Source organism: Lissotriton helveticus, chromosome 12 (genome assembly GCF_964261635.1).
Source record: "Lissotriton helveticus chromosome 12, aLisHel1.1, whole genome shotgun sequence".
NCBI lineage: Eukaryota > Metazoa > Chordata > Amphibia > Caudata > Salamandridae > Lissotriton > Lissotriton helveticus.
In genome coordinates, this window is record NC_136073.1 from 197,986,184 (window position 1) to 198,003,867 (window position 17,684).

The 17,684-nt window shown below is 47.5% G+C and overlaps 1 protein-coding gene across 1 annotated transcript in view; it reads left to right on the top strand.

Annotated features, from left to right (window-relative positions):
- LOC144798334 (dual specificity protein phosphatase 22-A-like) overlaps positions 1–17,684 on the top strand; it is a 156,221-nt gene that overhangs the window by 26,391 nt on the left and 112,146 nt on the right. The gene's annotated exons all lie outside the window — the stretch shown is intronic.

Consider the following 17,684-nt stretch of genomic DNA (forward strand, 5'->3'; position numbering starts at 1 on the left):
TGTATCACAGTGGGTATTTCGTCTGTGTTATCTGTAAAGGAGGGATAAGGAAAAGGGGCGTTGCAGATGCAGGCTCAGGGTAGGGGGGGTTTGTCGTCGACGTTTCATGTGAACAAGGCTCTTGCGAGCCGAAACGTCATGAGGCTTTTTTCTGCACCTTAATTAAAAATTGGAGCACTACAGATGGTCCGTGTCCGTTGACTTTTTTCCTAGCTGGAGTTTGTCCAGAGCGCGAGGAAGGTGACGGTGTGTTCGATATATATAGATATATCTATATATATCTCAATCAAGGCCGCCTGGACGGGCGAAACGCGTCAAGGCAACAAGCTGAAAATAAAATAATGCTTGCACACTAGAAGGTCTACGCTTGTCATTCTGCGTGAAAGCAGAGGGAAAGTATTGCAAGTTTGAGATATATATATATATATATTTCTTGGATTCTTCTTACCACTTTTCTCGGCAATTGAAGTCACGGCACAGCAACAGGTAGTTTTGAACACAAAGTTTATTTATTTACACACCATGTGCAAAAATAATCGTGCAGCGATTAGGACGGCCTACGCGTTTCGGCTACTACAAGCCTTCCACTGGACCATAGAGTCCTTTGTGTGTAGACCATTTTTAAAGTGCAATGTGCAGTAAGAAAGTAAGTCCCCTCTTCCATTTCCATTAAAAGTCTAGACTCACAACCTTGCATCTTTAGAAACGAAAATTGTCGCCATTTTAGTAAGTAATTTGAAAATGCATTGTACTAACTTTTTACAAATCAATATATATATATATATATATATATATATATATATATATATATATATATATATATATTATCGCTCCAAAAACACCAGGACAATGCACTCGCGGGCGGGTGCTTTCCAATGTGGGGGTGCGCCCACAAATCAAATCACCGCTCCAATATCGGTACCACTGGACTTCCGTCCACCCGGAAAAAAGGCACTCACGGGGGGTTGTTTGGGTTATTTATTGTCACCAGCAAACAGACACTCCATCAACAGACGCGTTTCGGTAAAAAACCTTCATCTATGTTTTTTTACCGAAACGCGTCTGTTGATGGCCTGATGCAGTCCCAGAGAGATGAAGGACAAATAAAAGCGTATTAGCAGACGACCCAGCTGAGCAGCTGGGACTGAATATGGGTTGGTGCCTGGCTGAAGAGTGGTTGCACCTGTGTCCCACTGCTACCTGTGCCCTGGCCCCTTAGAAGCTGTCAATAGGATTCTGGAAACTGTGATGAGACGGAAAATATTCTTGATCAAAACTTCTCAGGTTGTTGAGTATTTTTCAACCTCAGGAAGACCAGGATAAGCTGCCAAGCTTACCTGACACAGATGCAGCTTCGGCGAGCAGGATGTCTTGGTTTGCCCAACTCAGAGATTTTTAAAGCAGAAGCTCCAGCAGGACCACAAAATCAGGCATCTAACCTCATTAAATGATGCCTATCAGCTGCTTTGATCCTTGCCCCACACGCGGATTGTGAGCTGCAAAAAAGTGATTAGGTCCATATAGAGCACGTGCAGGGAGTGCTTAATTTGTGCCGGTGCTGTCCGGTGCTCGGCGCCAGTACCCAATTGCCAGCACCAGGGCTTATGACTGTCTGCCACATGATAGAGGTGTCTGTCAATTTAGGTACGAGCACAACAACTTCTGTTTTATTATTTCAAGTTCCATTTCTAATTATTAGTATTTGCCTCCAAAGCCAATCTTATAGCGTCGGGGGCCTGTAATAGTATGAACTGTCACACTTTTAAGAGTGTGATGATTAGTAGTGTGTTGGTGCTGTTGTTGGCAGTGCTGCCAGCGGCAATGGATGATGCAAACTCTAGTGTCCTCCTGTACAGGGCCCAGGCACTACGTTTTTTACAAATGTCAGCACTGCGTGCAGGCGAAGGAGGACAGGTGATTCCAACATTGAAGTGACATATTTCAAATCGGTCCCACTCTGAGCTTTTGGCACATGGTTTCAGTGGGATCTCTAAGCCAGTCTACCTGCCCTCCCTTCCCAGAGCATCCTTCCTTGCCCTGCTGGAGAATTTTTACTTCTATCTGGGAGACTAACAACAAAGGTAAACTGTTGACCGGGGTGAACTGCTAAGCTTTACCTGTCCCGTTCTACATCGCAGTCAGCCTGAATTCTCACCAAGGCTCAATTGTCCATAACTCGCAGAATAACGCTGCCATTTCAATTGTGTTTAGTGGATGCAATATGTATTTTGTAAACTCTTAATCCCACTTTCCACTGTATGCTGTCATTTTAATCCATAAATTAATATTTTACTAACTTGTTTTGGGAATTTTAAAATTACATTTCTTACTTTAATACTGGTTTGATACTGCTAAAATAGTTCCATGCAATTTTCAGAGAGAAGCCTGTCGCTCTGAGTCACACAAATCAGGGGTAAGCCAGGATTCCTAAATTGAAATCTGTTTCTTGGGGTGCTGTGTGCTTAACTGTGTGGGAGCTCAATGTTGCTTCATCCCATCCACCCCCATTTAATATTCCAGATTCTCACATCCATGCTCTAGAATCGTCCAGTTACAATGTAGATAAATATCAGCAATGTAGGTATATTAAATAGACTGACTACTACATCACTGACAGCCTCTACGTTCTGTGACATCAATGGCTACTTTAGTGTCTTGTATAAAATGCATCCAACAAAATAATGCATCAGTGAATATGTTGCTGTACTGTTAATCTAAAGTGCAAATATATAGGCTGTCTACAAGTATTTCCAACAGTTTGCGTGATTAAAGCAACTGGATAAATATTTTACTTGCATATTGGAAATTGTAAAATAAAAGTAGGCTTTTGTGTGGATTTAATAATCTCTGGCACTGGTTTGCTTTACATGTCAAGAAAACTACTTCAAATGCTAATTTGTAGTGTGGTCAGTTTGATGGATGGCCTGATGAACTGGAAAAGGGTGCTGCTTCTTTTCTTGGTGCTTGAGTAGATTTTATACCGAGCGGCAGCTATCTCAACGTGAACGGAAGGTTTCTCAATGGGAGAGGTCGCGACTATCCACGACTGCCAGAGTTGAGAATTTTAGCCGGGAGGTGGATTTTCCCCATTCGCACTTGCCAACTTGATGTTGGCAACTTGATGTTGGCAAGTTGCCAACTTGATGTTGGCAAGCGGGGAAAAACTTGCGGAGCAGAGTTTTTTGGAACTTGGTGTGCTCCGCCGAGCGCGCAAAACTCTGCGAACGGAGCGGAGTTCAACGCCCAGGCCTAGTTTATACCCATCCCCTTTTGTTGTGCCTTTGCAACCTTATGTCCCCAGTTAGTGAAAGCCACGTACAAACTAAATTCAAAGAATCGGGTAATTGCGCCATCTTTTATAGTCTACTGCATGCCACACACCAGTTAAATCTTGGTACACCAAGAAACAGAACAGCCAACAGTGCAGAATTTTGAATTGAAGAATCGCAAACGATTCACATGTCTATTCCCGGTTTGTTAATTCATTTTACATTAATTTCAGGAGATCCAGGCCGATATAATTAATTGCAGGTGCTTATTGTTTTCATTTGATGTCCATCCCATTAACATTGCATTAAAAAACGTAATTTTAGTTAGCCGTTAACATCGTTATGGCCAGTAGATGGCAGAGTTTCATCATCTACAAACGTATTTTACATTTTCTTGCAACTGTCCTCTTCATGTTGATTACACAAATATACAATATTTAATCAAATGCATGTAATTAAACCTGGAGACCTTCGTACCAGACGTTTTATTAGCTTCCACAGCTCTCCTATTACATTCTGAAGTTTTTTGCCAATATTTCTTAAAATGTTACATGTATTTATGTTAAGGATATTAAAAAAAAATAGTCACTCTATTTTAGTTGTATTACTATTACAAGTATAGCGCTAAAAAGTGTACAAAAGTTGAAGGATTTGCTTTACATATAGAAATTCTTAGCCACTACTTAGCGATTAATTACCAGTGGTTAATCTGGGATGGCCATAATCGCACTTTTTTTTAAATCCACTACCACCCACAGGGATCGGAATTTAAAAGGTGCGATAATTATCGCCTATAACAAGTTGTGGCCTTTAAAATGGGGCATAACGCCGGGAGTTTGGTCATTTGTGCACCAAAATGCGCATGTAACTACCACAAAGCTTGTAATTACAGTTCCTGTGCAAACAGTAGTTTGTCAACCATGTTCAGAATATTCCAGCACGTGTGCGGAATGATGCTCATACAAGTACTTTCTATTCTGGGGTAAATGTGGATGTGACTGGGATAACGGACCCAGAAATGAGTAATTTGATTTGGTGTTGCAAGGGGAAAAGGGAGAATAGGCCCAGCAAAAGTCATGCAAATTCAATTACAAACTTGCACAAGAGGATATTGTGGACAGATGCTTATTTTTTAGCATCAGACATTTACCAATAGCAAGAAAGGGGGAGACTCGCAAAGCAGAAAGATGGAGCTGAGAAAGAAGGACAAGCATTTGCAATGCAATAGGCCTCGCATTAGGAAAGTTAGAGCTATTGGTCTTGTAAATGACACATTTTTTATCTATGTGTTGGTTTTGAAAATAGCGAAATTAATAGCTTTGTCATTTACAATGCCAATACTTTTATCTTTTGCAAATGTGACACCTATAGCATTTGTAATGCAACATGTTTTGTATTTTCGTGACTTAGATGTATTGATAATACAAATAACGACTAAATTTGTTAAAATAATTAATACTTAAAAAAAGTTATTGTAATTTATAATGGCAATAGCTTAAACTTTTGTAAATAACTTTTGTGAAGAATATGTTCAGTGTATTTTATTGTGACGAAAATCCAAGAACAGAAGTGAAATATTAACATCTTTTTGTGACATTTGTAATAAAGCTTGAAACATTGAGAGAACATATTTGACCCAGTTGTTGTTGAATGGTTGCACAGATTGATACTGTGGTGGCGCTGAGTGATGTTGTGGCGACGAGTGATGCTGTGGCGATCAGTGATGCTGTGGTAGCCATAGTGATGTTGTGGTGCCCCTGAGTGATGCTGTTGTGCCCCTGAGTGATGCTGTTGTGCCCCTGAGTGATGCTGTTGTGCCCCTGAGTGATGCTGTGGTGCCCCTGAGTGATGCTGTGGTGCCCCTGAGTGATGCTGTGGTGCCCCTGAGTGATGCTGTGGTGCCCCTGAGTGATGCTGTGGTGGTGCCATAGATAGAGTGAGGGCGATAGATAGCTAGAGTGAGGGCGATAGATAGCTAGAGTGAGGGCGATAGATAGCTAGAGTGAGGGCGATAGATAGATAGCTAGAGTGAGGGCGATAGATAGCTAGAGTGAGGGCGATAGATAGCTAGAGTGAGGGCGATAGATAGCTAGAGTGAGGGCGAGAGGTAGAGTGAGGGCGAGAGGTAGAGTGAGGGCGAGAGGTAGAGTGAGGGCGAGAGGTTGAGTGAGGGCGAGAGATAGATGTGTGTGGTTGTATGTGTGGTTGTGTATGTGCGAGAGATAGAGTGAGGGCAAGAGATAGATGTGTGTGGTTGTGTGTGTGGTTGTATGTGTGGCTGTCTGTGTGTGGTTGTATGTGTGGCTGTCTGTTTGTGGTTGTATGTGTGGCTGTCTGTGTGTGGTTGTGGGTATGTGTGGTTGGGTGTATTGTGGTTGGGTGAGGGTGTGTGTGCGGTTACAGAAGGATGTACGTGGAAGAGAGCAGCAGATCGGCACAGCAGAAGAGAAGAGTGAGTTAAAGAAGGAGGTGGGTGGAAGAGAGCAGCAGATCAGCACAGGAGAAGAGCAGAGGACAGGGAGTTAAAGAAGGTGGTGGGGTGGAAGAGAGCAGCAGATCAGCACAGGAGAAGAGAACAGGGGGTTAGAGGAGGAGGCAGTGGAAGGGAACAGCAGATCAGCACGGGAGAAAAGAACAGGGAGTTGGAGAAGGGGGTGGGTGGAAGAGAGCAGCAGATCAGCACAGGAGAAGAGCAGAGGACAGGGAGTTAAAGAAGGTGGTGGGGTGGAAGAGAGCAGCAGATCAGCACAGGAGAAGAGAACAGGGAGTTAAAGAAGGAAGCGGGTGGAAGAGAGCAGCAAATCAGCACAGGAGAAAAGAACAGGGAGTTGAAGAAGGAGGCAAGTGGAAGAGAGCAGCAGATCAGCACAGGAGAAGAGAATAGAACAGGGAAGGAGGTGAGGTGAAAGAGCAGCAGATCAGCAGAAGTTAACAGGGAGTAAAGAAGGAGGCGGGGTGGAAGAGAGCAACAGATCAGCACAGGAGAAAAGAGAACAGGGGGTTAGAGAAGGAGGCGGGGTGGAAGAGAGCAGCAGATTAGCACAGGAGAAGAGAACAGGGAGTTAAAGAAGGAGGCGGGTGGAAGAGAACAGCAGATCAGCCCAGGAGAAGAGAAGAGAACGGAGTTAGAGAAGGAGTTGGTTGGAAGAGAGGGAGGGTGATAGAGGGAGGGCGATAGATAGATAGAGGGAGGGCGATAGATAGATAGAGGGAGGCGATAGATAGAGGGAGGGGGATAGATGGATAGATAGAGGGAGGGTGATAGAGTGAGTGAGGGCGATAGAGTGAGTGAGGGCGGTATAGTGAGAGAGGGCGGTAGAGTGAGGGCGGTAGAGTGGTAGAGTGAGGGCGGTAGAGTGGTAGAGTGAGGGCGTGAGGGCGGTAGAGTGAGGGCGGTAGAGTGAGGGCGGTAGAGTGGTAGAGTGGTGAGGGTGTGTGAGAGGGTGTGTGAGAGGGTGAGGGTGTGTGAGAGGGTGAGGGTGTGTGAGGGAATGTGGGGGTGAGGGTGAGAGGGTGTGTGAGGGTGAGAGGTTGTGTGAGTGTGAGAGGGTGTGTGAGGGTGAGAGGGTGTGAGGGGGAGAGGGTGGGTGAGGGGGTGTGAGGGTGCGGGTGTGAGTGAGGATGGGGGGTGTGAGGGTGAGGGTGTGTGACAGTGAGGGTGTGTGAGGGTGAGGGTGTGTGAGGGTGAGAGGGTGAAAGGGTGTGTGAGGGTTGAGGGTGTGTAAGGGTGAAAGGGTGTGTGAGGGTTGAGGGTGTGTAAGGGTGAAAGGGTGTGTGAGGGTGAGAGGGTGGGTGAGGGGGTGTAAGGGTGAGAGGGGGTGAGGGGGTGAGGGGGTGAGGGGGTGAGAGGGTGTGTGAGGGTGAGAGGGTGTGTGAGGGTGAGAGGGTGTGTGAGGGTGAGAGGGTGTGTGAGGGTGAGAGGGGGTGTGAGGGTGAGAGGGTGGGTGAGGGCGAGGGGGGTGTGAGGTTGAGGGGGTGTGAGGTTGAGGGGGTGTAAGGGAGGGTGAGGGGATGTGAGGGGGTGTGAGGGTGAGAGGGTAAGTGAGGGTGGGTGAGGGTGTGTGGGTGTGAGGGTGAGAGGGTAAGTGAGTGTGAGGGTGTGTGTGAGGGTGAGAGGGTGAGTGTTAGGGTGTGTGTGAGGGTGAGAGGGTAAGTGAGGGTGAGCGGGAGAGAGTGAGCTAAGGGGGCAGAAGAAACATCTGCAGGGGAACAGAGACAGAAGAGCGATGCACAGAGACAAAGGGGATGAGAGGAAAGGGCGAACGGGGGAGACCCAATTGAAAGCTAAATGCAATTCTGCTGTCAATTACCTTGAAGCATTAGATTGGCACAATAACCAAATCTGTCTTGGTTTCCTCTGCGTTGCCTAAATACATTTTGTATTGGGGCTTTTATCACTTATAGAAGTGAGTAGAGCTGTTGTACACATGGCATGACTGTGAGCATATAAGGCCACCTATGAGACTTTGTGAATTCAACTAAATACATCTGTCCCTTGGGGGGCGTTGTTTCATGGCGTGTATTAAAGTTTCCCATTGCCATCCCACCAGCAAATTCTGCAGCCATCAGCCTCCTCCATTATTCGTTTTAGAAACTAGGCCAATAGTGAGCATAGGTTAATTAAAGTTTAAAAAGCTGTTCTGTGATACCCGACTGCAAACACCACCAATAACTCCAGGGGTTAATTGTAGAAAAAAGCCAGCCCGCCTCACTAAAGTCTCTAACATGTCCACTTCAGGACCAGAATTTTAAAAGCCAGCATATCCTAGTGAGCAACTAACTTTAACTCTTAGTACCACACCCCATTACTTGCCAAAATTGGGAGTAACTAAATATGTTTTTGTTTGTTTTTGTGCAACCGTGTAAAGCTCGTTTATTCAGTTGCTGCTCTTTACTTTGTCATGATTGTTTGACATCAGATTGATAGACTTCAGTCAAATTTAAGTAATGTTAGGCTAAACGTGCTTCCCGGTGGGGCAAGGAGAGTTAAGTGGAAAGGTAAAACAAGCAAGATCAAGACCGAAGCCTACATTGCCCTCAGAGTACCCTCATTATAACTGTGAACGCCTGTGGTGATCGCCACATAAAACATATCTGCCTCTAGTCTAGACAAAACATACCACATTGGAGGGCAACCACGACCCTGACTCTGCGTGACATATCTTCTACAGTGTTTTGAAACCACTCAAGTTGCTCAGCGCTATAAACGAAAACAACACTGCTAAACTCTGCTCGTTCTGTTAACAGTTTTTTTCACCGCAACACACAATTTTATTTTGCCTTTTGAAATAAAACTTTGTCGGAACAATATGTTCATGCCAGGGGGGTCATGTCAATTACCACTCTTGCAGTGCTGAGTGCAAACACATCACCTTTCAAATTCAACCAGACAGGATGCTAAACCCGGATATAGTACGAATAATAAAATACAGTTATCAGGAAAAAAAAGTTGTAATTGCACTGCCCCACCCCCCAAAAATACACGATACCTTCTTTTACTGAGTGACCCACAATCTTTGAAGGAAACCGCTAGAAACAAGCACCGCTTCTTCTTGGCAGCCCTCCTGCTGCAGCAGGTGGTGTTTTTATGGCCAGAAAAGACTCCTGTTGTCTGGATCCTAACTTTCCTGTCGCTCCTGAGGGGAGGTAGCTGGTGTCTGGGACGCTCCGCTCCGCCTTTAACGCCAGAAAGAGTGGTGTTCTCCCAGCGCCTTGTTTTTGTTTTCATTCATATTCCTCCCACTTCGCCCCCATCACTTTGTGTGTTTCTCCACCCCCTGGATCATAAAACCGCCCTCTGTAATGAGTTCTGGTTCGTGTTTGTGTTGTGCCATGTGGTTGCTAGGAAAGGCTTGCCCCCCCCACCCCTGCACGCCCCCTTCCCTCACTAACTCCACTTGCATTGCAGAGGACTTAAGGAACGTTTAACGAGCTCCGCGTTTAGCAGCTGGAGCATGGCAGGGACAAAGCTATTTATCCAGATCACACCATGCATTAGTGGAGAAGCAAAGAGTTGAATGCACGACTCAAGAAAACCGTCGCACTGTAAACAAAGCATTGGCGCCGCGTGGCAAAAAAAAAACCAAGTATTGGGCAGGCTGGTGGCCTGAGAAGTGTCCGTGAAGCAGGGGGCGGGGAGCCGAACCCTTTGATGTAGCTCACGGCCTGACGGCCGTGAAAAAAAGCAATTGGGGGGGGGGGGGGAGAAGTGAGGCCAGCGTGCACTGCGCACAGTGGGGAAGCCTGTGGGAGGGAGGCTGATGGCTTTGATGTGGGGAAATGCGCGTGCTTTTGTCCACGTGACCCACGTGAACTGTCTTAAATCCGCCGATGGTTTGAGAACCTATTTTGGCCACTAAAATTCTCCCCTATCCATTCCTGCGGAATGGGATAGGCTCGACTAAAAAAAATTCACAAAGGGAGAAAGAAGGAACCTGCAAGTGTATGGTAAAATTGCAGGGAGTGGTTGATAGTAAATTAAAGAGGCATGAGGTGGATGTAAGACTATGCAGATGTTCTGTTCAGCACACAAACGTTTAATTGCACCGGTCACTGTCTTCCTAGTAGAGCCTTGGGCACCAGCAGTCATTCTTTCACAAGTTAAGCACTCCATATCAATCAAATGAGGACATTCTGTGAGGTTACCCAAAGTTTGATGTTTGCAGGGTATTCTTGGGAACAAAAGCAATACTGCAGATGTCCACATTCCAAAATAATGCTTTTTGAAGTTTTTCTGCCCAGGGCCATAGATTTACCCACACGAGTGGGTTGCTGTTTTTATCACAAGAAGTGTAGAAATGCTGTTTGACTGAATTTTTACTATTCGTCACTACACCTGTAACTTCTAGTCACATTAATATGAGGAATTACTGACTTTTAAGTTTAGTTTGTCAGGGCTTTCTGGTTACGAATACGTTGTAGGTTCTATGCTAGCCACTCCACCATAGACTCCCCATAGTTTTTACTTTTCAGAAATGTGTGAGATGGGTCATTTTTGTTCAAATGTTTGCAATCGGCGCCATAAGTCTAGTTTTATACAAACATAATTTCCTTTCTTCACATAGTCCCATTCCTTTTCCTCTCGACTTAAATGATCTGCATATTTTGTGGTGTTGAGGTAGTCTGGAGCTAAAACATGTGTAAGCACAAGAGGAAAAGGGCTGGACCCAGGGCATTTAATGTATTTAAGTGCTGCAGATTGTAATTGCTGGCTGGTGTGTGACTGTACATAAGGAAGAAAACCCACCTGTAGCTTATGCTCCGAAATAGTCTACAATATATACAGGCCACAGAAAATACTGTCAAAGCATTAGAAATATTTTCACATATATATTTTTTATATTTCAAATTTCTTTTTCGTTATATATTTTCAGTAAATCAACATATGCTAAATCAATCTTTTGACCTTTCACCCTTCAAAATATGTATTTCACAACATTCAAATATTACACACACCATTTCAATCTTTCATACATAAAAACATCTCGTGTATAGAGTCATAGAAAGGAACATCCTTATTCAATATGTTCACAAATAGTCAGAGGACATTTTTCCAAATTAGGCCATTTCTCATTTCTCATTAGTCCATCTATTCTAGTGTCCTAACAAATATGGTATATATTGTCTCTTTCTAAAGAACATTTTAAACAGATCATACATTTTTTGTGTGTGGTGTCCCAGTGGCTCTAGCGGTGGTGCCAAGTTGTGTTTCGGTGCTGATGATCAACCACCCACCTTCTTCAGGGCACACACTGATGGTCTATAGATCAGAAATGATTTCTGCACAAGGAATGTTCCCTTCTCATTTGGCCATTGGTTCAGTAGCTCCCTTGTAGACAATATTAAATCTTTGGCATGGCCACTAAGTTTTCCTCCCTCCTTTTCTTGCTTTTAATGGGTGTTGATCCATAGACCATAAGCATGTGCCCTGAAGAAGGTGAGTGGTAGGTTGATTACCAGCACCGAAAAGCACGCTGCACCAGTGCTGGAACCATTGAGACACCAGAAAAAAATGTATAACCTGCACAAAAATGTACTTTACATGTGTCAAATATAAAGAAAAGAAAATATATACCATATGTGTTAGTACACTAGAGTAGATGGACTTATGAGAAATTATTCTAAATGGCCTAATTTGGATAAATACGTCCTCTGACTATTTGTGAACATATTGAATAAGGATGTTGCTTTCTGTGGCTCGACACAAGATATTTTTATGTATGAAATACTGAAATGTTTTGGTATAGCTGGTTGTGTGATATGTGAATATTGTGAAATGCATATTTTTGGAGGGTGGGAGGTCAAAGATTGATTTATCACATGCTGATTCACTGAAGAGTTAGAAAGGTTTTAAAAAGAATATATAAATAAAATATATTTTAGAATATTTCTAATGCTTTGAAAGTTATTTTTATGTGGCCTATATATATTGTTGACACTATTTTAGAGCATAACTTGAAGGTGGGTTTTCTTGCTTGTTTTTTGTTTATTTACCTGTCCCGCTCCACCATTCTTTTTCTCGTTTGGGGAACCTTTTTACATTTGGTGTGTGACTAGCCCAATGGAGGTGAATTATTATGCCACCCACTCAAAATAAACGCAGCATATGTATACACTGTGTTTCATTCCGCCTTTGTTACATCTGTGGTGGAATGCACAAAATATGTATCTCGTGTTCTATGTAGTGGCATCTCGTTTGCTCTTTCAGGTGTATGTCTACAATCCCATAGATTTTCAAAGATGCAAAGAGGGTGTCAATATATATCCACACTTTGATGTAAACCTAAAGGGTATTCTTTGTAAACACGGTTTGTTCTGAAATCTCTGCACAATAATAGACCCACTTCTAAGTGTAACTACTTTTTTAATTGCAGTTTTACCTTTCTGAATCAGATCCAATGTTTTTTTCTATTAGGGCTTTCTAAAACACAAAAACAATCAAAGGCTAACAAGGGCAAAATAAAACCCAAATGTTTTTGACAAAATGTTGAAGAGACTTTGTAAATGAAAACCTTCTTCTTGGCCTGTAGATGGCAGTAGCTTCCAGGAGAAAATCCACAGCCGCCTCCGAGGTGTACATTATTTTCAGAAACTATAATTAAACCATTTTTCAATCTGGGTAGCCTCTGATTGTAGCCCATGGTTTAACTTTTTTTTTCTGTATTATAACTTCTTCGGGCAGCTCTGTAGGTTACAGCCCTCCTTCTGGGATGTTTGAACAGGTTACATTTCATTCAAAGCCGGTGCAACTTAATCATTAGTCCTTCAGAGATCAGTACCAAAGAGTGAGGCAAGTGGCAGGGAGATAATGATAAATAGTACGTGCAGCGCTTCGAAGGCCTGGTGCGTGGCTGCTGTAATCATTTCAGTGGTGCCTGAGAGTAAATCAATAAGGCATCCAATGCATTCTGCATTTAGTACTCGGTTGCTGACTGCTCCTGCCTGTTCAGAGCATCAGATCATGCGAAGGTGTCAGGATTTGCAGGTCTTGATCGAGGGAAACAACCACTACAACGCGGCCGTTTCCACGGAAACATTAACCACGCATGCTTTACAACGCATGCGTGGTTACCACGAAAGCCTTTACCACGCATACCATTACTACGAGGTACGTAGTAAAGGTATGTGTGGTAAAGGGTAACAAAAAAAGGGGGGCTTGGGGGGGTCTCCCCCCCCCCCCCCCCCCCCCAAAAAAAAGAAACTCTCCTCAAAAAACGTCGAGTTGTGCAGGAAAACGGTGTCCTTTAAGAGGAAACGGAAAGAAACTTCAGTTTCCTCTTAACGACGTACGACGTCACCACGAAGTATTAGAGGAAAAGCCTATGCGAAGAAAAAGCATTCCGTTGTAACGCATGCGTGGTAAAGGCATGCGTTGCAACGGAATTCATTGTAAAATCACATATTCCTTGATCGACAGTCTGAAGACAATCCACCCCACTCCAACAGAATACAGCTCCACCCATGTGTAAATGCACATGAACAGCAAGACTAATCCCTGGAGGTGAGGGGGTGAGGGAGAGAGGGGGAGGAGGAGAGGGGGAGAAAGAGAGAGAGAGAACACGAGAGAGCGAGAGAACACGAGAGAGCGAGAGAACGAGAGCGAGAAAGAGAGAGAGAGAACAAGAGAGAACGAGAACGAACAGAACGAGAGAGAACGAGAGAGAACGAGAGAGCGAGAGAGAACGAGAACGAACAGGAGTATTGCGATTTCTGAACCGCGCATCTCTGGTACTTCATAGAATTCGCAATAAGGTTTCAAAGTTGCATGCAAAATGTTCACTGAAGGTATAAAAAAAACACAAACCAGGTTTTACCATGATACCTAAACGTTGGGATAATAGAAAAATAAAAAAGGTATTGGCAGTGATAGAAGTGGGCGGGGACGGAAGGGCACGGCGTGCCCCTACTTCTAAAAAATTGTTCAGTCCGTTCCCCTACTTCTTGCTTTCAAAAAAGCATCCCGGGACGGCAAGAATAGTCTAACTTTTTTCTTTCCGCTTCCAGGGGCTGCTCGCACTTCTCTGTTGAACTCCAGAGGCTGCAGCAGCCCCCGCACCCCCCCTGAGCTCGCACAGACCGCGGGCAGGCCATTGTCATTCCGATTGAGGCAGATTAGCCCCTTTAGAATGACAATGCGCCCGCCCTCTGCCTTTAACATATCAAGTGCCCCTGAGATCGGAGTTGGTGATTAGAGAGGAGCTTTCCCCAAGCAGAGTACTGTGGGGTACTTGACACCTTTGTCAATGTTGTACACGGAGTGAAGTGAACTGGGCAGGAGCAGTGACCACAGTGACCGGACAGAAGAGGCGACTGGAAAGGAGAGGTACTAGGGCAGGAGAGGTGTCAGGGCAGGAGAATTGACAGGGCAGGAGAGGTGATGGGGCAGGGGAGGTGATGGGGCAGGGGAGGTGATGGGGCAGGGGAGGTGACGGGGCAGGGGAGGTGACGGGGCAGGGGAGGTGACGGGGCAGGGGAGGTGACGGGGCAGGGGAGGTGACGGGGCAGGGGAGGTGACGGGGCAGGAGAGGTGACTGGGCAGGAGAGGTGACGGGGCAGGGGAGGTGACGGGGCAGGGGAGGTGACGGGGCGGGGGAGGTGACGGGGCACGGGTGGTGACGGGGCGGTGACGGGGCAGGGGAGGTGACGAGGCAGGGGAGGTGACGGGGCAGGGGAGGTGACGGGGCAGGGGAGGTGACGGGGCAGGGGAGGTGACGGGGCATGAGCTGGAGCAGTAACCGGGCGTGAGCGGTGAAAGGACAGGAGTGGTGAAAGGACCAGGAGCGGTGAAAGGACCAGGAGCGGTGAAAGGACCAGGAGCGGTGAAAGGACCAGGAGCGGTGAAAGGACCAGGAGCGGTGAAAGGACCAGGAGCGGAGAACAGGACAGGAGCAGAGAACAGGAGAGGAGCAGAGAACAGGAGAGGAGCAGAGAACAGGAGAGGAGCAGAGAACAGGAGAGGAGCAGAGAACAGGAGAGGAGCAGAGAACGGGACGGGAGCAGGGAACGGGACGGGAGCAGGGAACGGGACGGGAGCAGGGGACGGGAGCAGGGAACGGGGACAGGAGCAGGGAACTGGGACAGGAGCAGGGAACTGGGACAGGAGCAGGGAACTGGGACAGGAGCAGGGAACTGGGACAGGAGCAGGGAACGGGGCAGGAGCAGTGAACGGGGCAGGAGCAGTGAACGGGGCAGGAGCAGTGAACGGGGCAGGAGCAGTGAACGGGGCAGGAGCAGTGAACGGGGCAGGAGCAGTGACGGGGCAGGAGAGGTGACGGGGCAGGAGAGGCGACGGGGCAGGAGAGGTGAACGGGGCAGGAGCGGTGAACGGGGCAGGAGCGGTGAACGGGGCAGGAGCGGTGAACGGGGCAGGAGCGGTGAACGGGGCAGGAGCGGTGAACGGGGTAGGAGCGGTGAACGGGGCAGGAGCGGTGAACGGGGCAGGAGCGGTGAACGGGGCAGGAGCGGTGAACGGGGCAGGAGCGGTGAACGGGGCAGGAGCGGTGAACGGGGCAGGAGCGGTGAACGGGGCAGGAGCGGTGAACGGGGCAGGAGCGGTGAACGGGGCAGGAGCGGTGAACGGGGCAGGAGCGGTGACGGGGCAGGAGCGGTGACGGGGCAGGGGAGGTGACGGGGCAGGGGAGGTGACGGGGCAGGGGAGGTGACGGGGCAGGGGAGGTGACGGGGCAGGGGAGGTGACGGGGCAGGGGAGGTGACGGGGCAGGGGAGATGACGGGGCAGGGGAGGTGACGGGGCAGGGGAGGTGACGGGGCAGGGGAGGTGACGGGGCAGGGGAGGTGACGGGGCAGGGGAGGTGACGGGGCAGGGGAGGTGACGGGGCAGGGGAGGTGACGGGGCAGGGGAGGTGACGGGGCAGGGGAGGTGACGGGGCAGGGGAGGTGACTGGGCAGGAGAAGGAGAAATGACAGGACAGGAGAAGGAGAAGTGATGGGACAGGAGAAGTGACGGGACAGGAGAAGGAGAAATGACGGGACAGGAGAAGGAGAAATGACGGGACAGGAGAAGGAGAAATGACGGGACAGGAGAAGGAGAAGTGATGGGACAGGAGAAGTGACGGGACAGGAGAAGTGACGGGACAGGAGAAGTGACGGGACAGGAGAAGGAGAAGTGACGGGGCAGGAGAAGTGAAGGGACAGGAGAAGTGAAGGGACAGGAGAAGAAGTGAAGGGACCAGGAGAAGGAGAAGTGAAGGGACCAGGAGAAGGAGAAGTGACGGGGCAGGAGAAGTGAAGGGACAGGAGAAGAAGTGAAGGGACCAGGAGAAGGAGAAGTGAAGGGACCAGGAGAAGGAGAAGTGACGGGGCAGGAGAAGTGACGGGACAGGAGAAGTGACGGGACAGGAGAAGTGACGGGACAGGAGAAGTGACGGGGCAGGAGAAGTGACGGGACAGGAGAAGTGACGGGACAGGAGAAGTGACGGGACAGGAGAAGTGACGGGACAGGAGAAGTGACGGGACAGGAGAAGTGAAGTGAAGGGACAGGAGAAGTGAAGTGAAGGGACAGGAGAAGTGAAGGGACAGGAGAAGTGACGGGACAGGAGAAGTGAAGTGAAGGGACAGGAGAAGTGAAGGGACCAGGAGAAGGAGAAGTGAAGGGACCAGGAGAAGAAGTGACGGGACAGTAGAAGTGACGGGACAGGAGAAGGAGAAGTGACGGGACAGGAGAAGGAGAAGTGACGGGACAGGAGAAGGAGAAGTGACGGGACAGGAGAAGGAGAAGTGACGGGACAGGAGAAGTGACGGGGCAGGAGAAGTGACGGGGCAGGAGAAGTGACGGGACAGGAGAAGTGAAGGGACAGGAGAAGAAGTGAAGGGGACAGGAGAAGAAGTGAAGGGGACAGGAGAAGTGACGGGGACAGGAGAAGTGATGGGAAAGAAGCAGGGCCGGACTGGCTACTGGGCAGTTAGGAATGCTGCTGAGCTGGGGGGTGATTTCGATAATGGGGACCTGCGTGAGCTAAACGAAATTCGTTTTGCTTTCAGGATTTCGCAGCACACGCAGGTCTCCATGGACGAAATCCACCTCCACTGCAGTAAAATCAGGCAGCAGCTCGGCAGCATTCCTAACTGCCCGGTAGCCAGTCCGGCCCTGGACAGGAGAAGTGACGGGGGCAGGAGAAGTGACGGGGGCAGGAGAAGTGACGGGGGCAGGAGAAGTGACGGGGGGAGGAGAAGTGACGGGGGCATGAGCGGTGACGGGGGCAGGAGCGGTGACGGGGGCAGGAGAAGGGAGGGGGCAGGACTGTTCCTATTGGGTGCAGAATCTAGACTGATTTGCATATGGCTCGGTCCAAACTGGAATGGCATGGTGAGCAAAGAAACAATGGAATTAGGCCCAGATCTCTGCAGAACAATATCATACATTCAACCCAGTACATTCAGTTGTTCTTTTTGCTATATTATGATTGAGCAGCTAGCTGGCGACATGAATATGAAGGAGCCTTTGTGGGTTTCCGTGAGTATAGATTCTCCTGAAGAGTTCCTTTCTCTTCTGAGCCCTGCATAACACGTGTACAGGAGGAGCCCTGTATTCATGACCTCAATGTTTGAGATAAAAAATAATCATGGATTTCTGAACATTGAGTAAAAGCATTAAGGTAACATGTTGTTCCTGGTTAGTGTTTGCTTTTTCCTGAATTAAACCTCAAACATGTTTATCCATTGTTTTAATTAAATAACGTTATAAGCTGTAACTGGTCAGTGAAATGCTAAACGTACTAAAAATTATGTTTTGCTATTTCTAGCCACGCCCCTGACTCCGCCCACTGATTCAATCTTCGGTTATTCCCGCCCCCTGATTCTCCACCCACAGTTCCCCTACTTTTTTTTCCCCACTTCGACCACTGGGTATTGGTGGTAATCCTTTTTGGCATTTTAACGACAGGCTGCAGGAAACCTA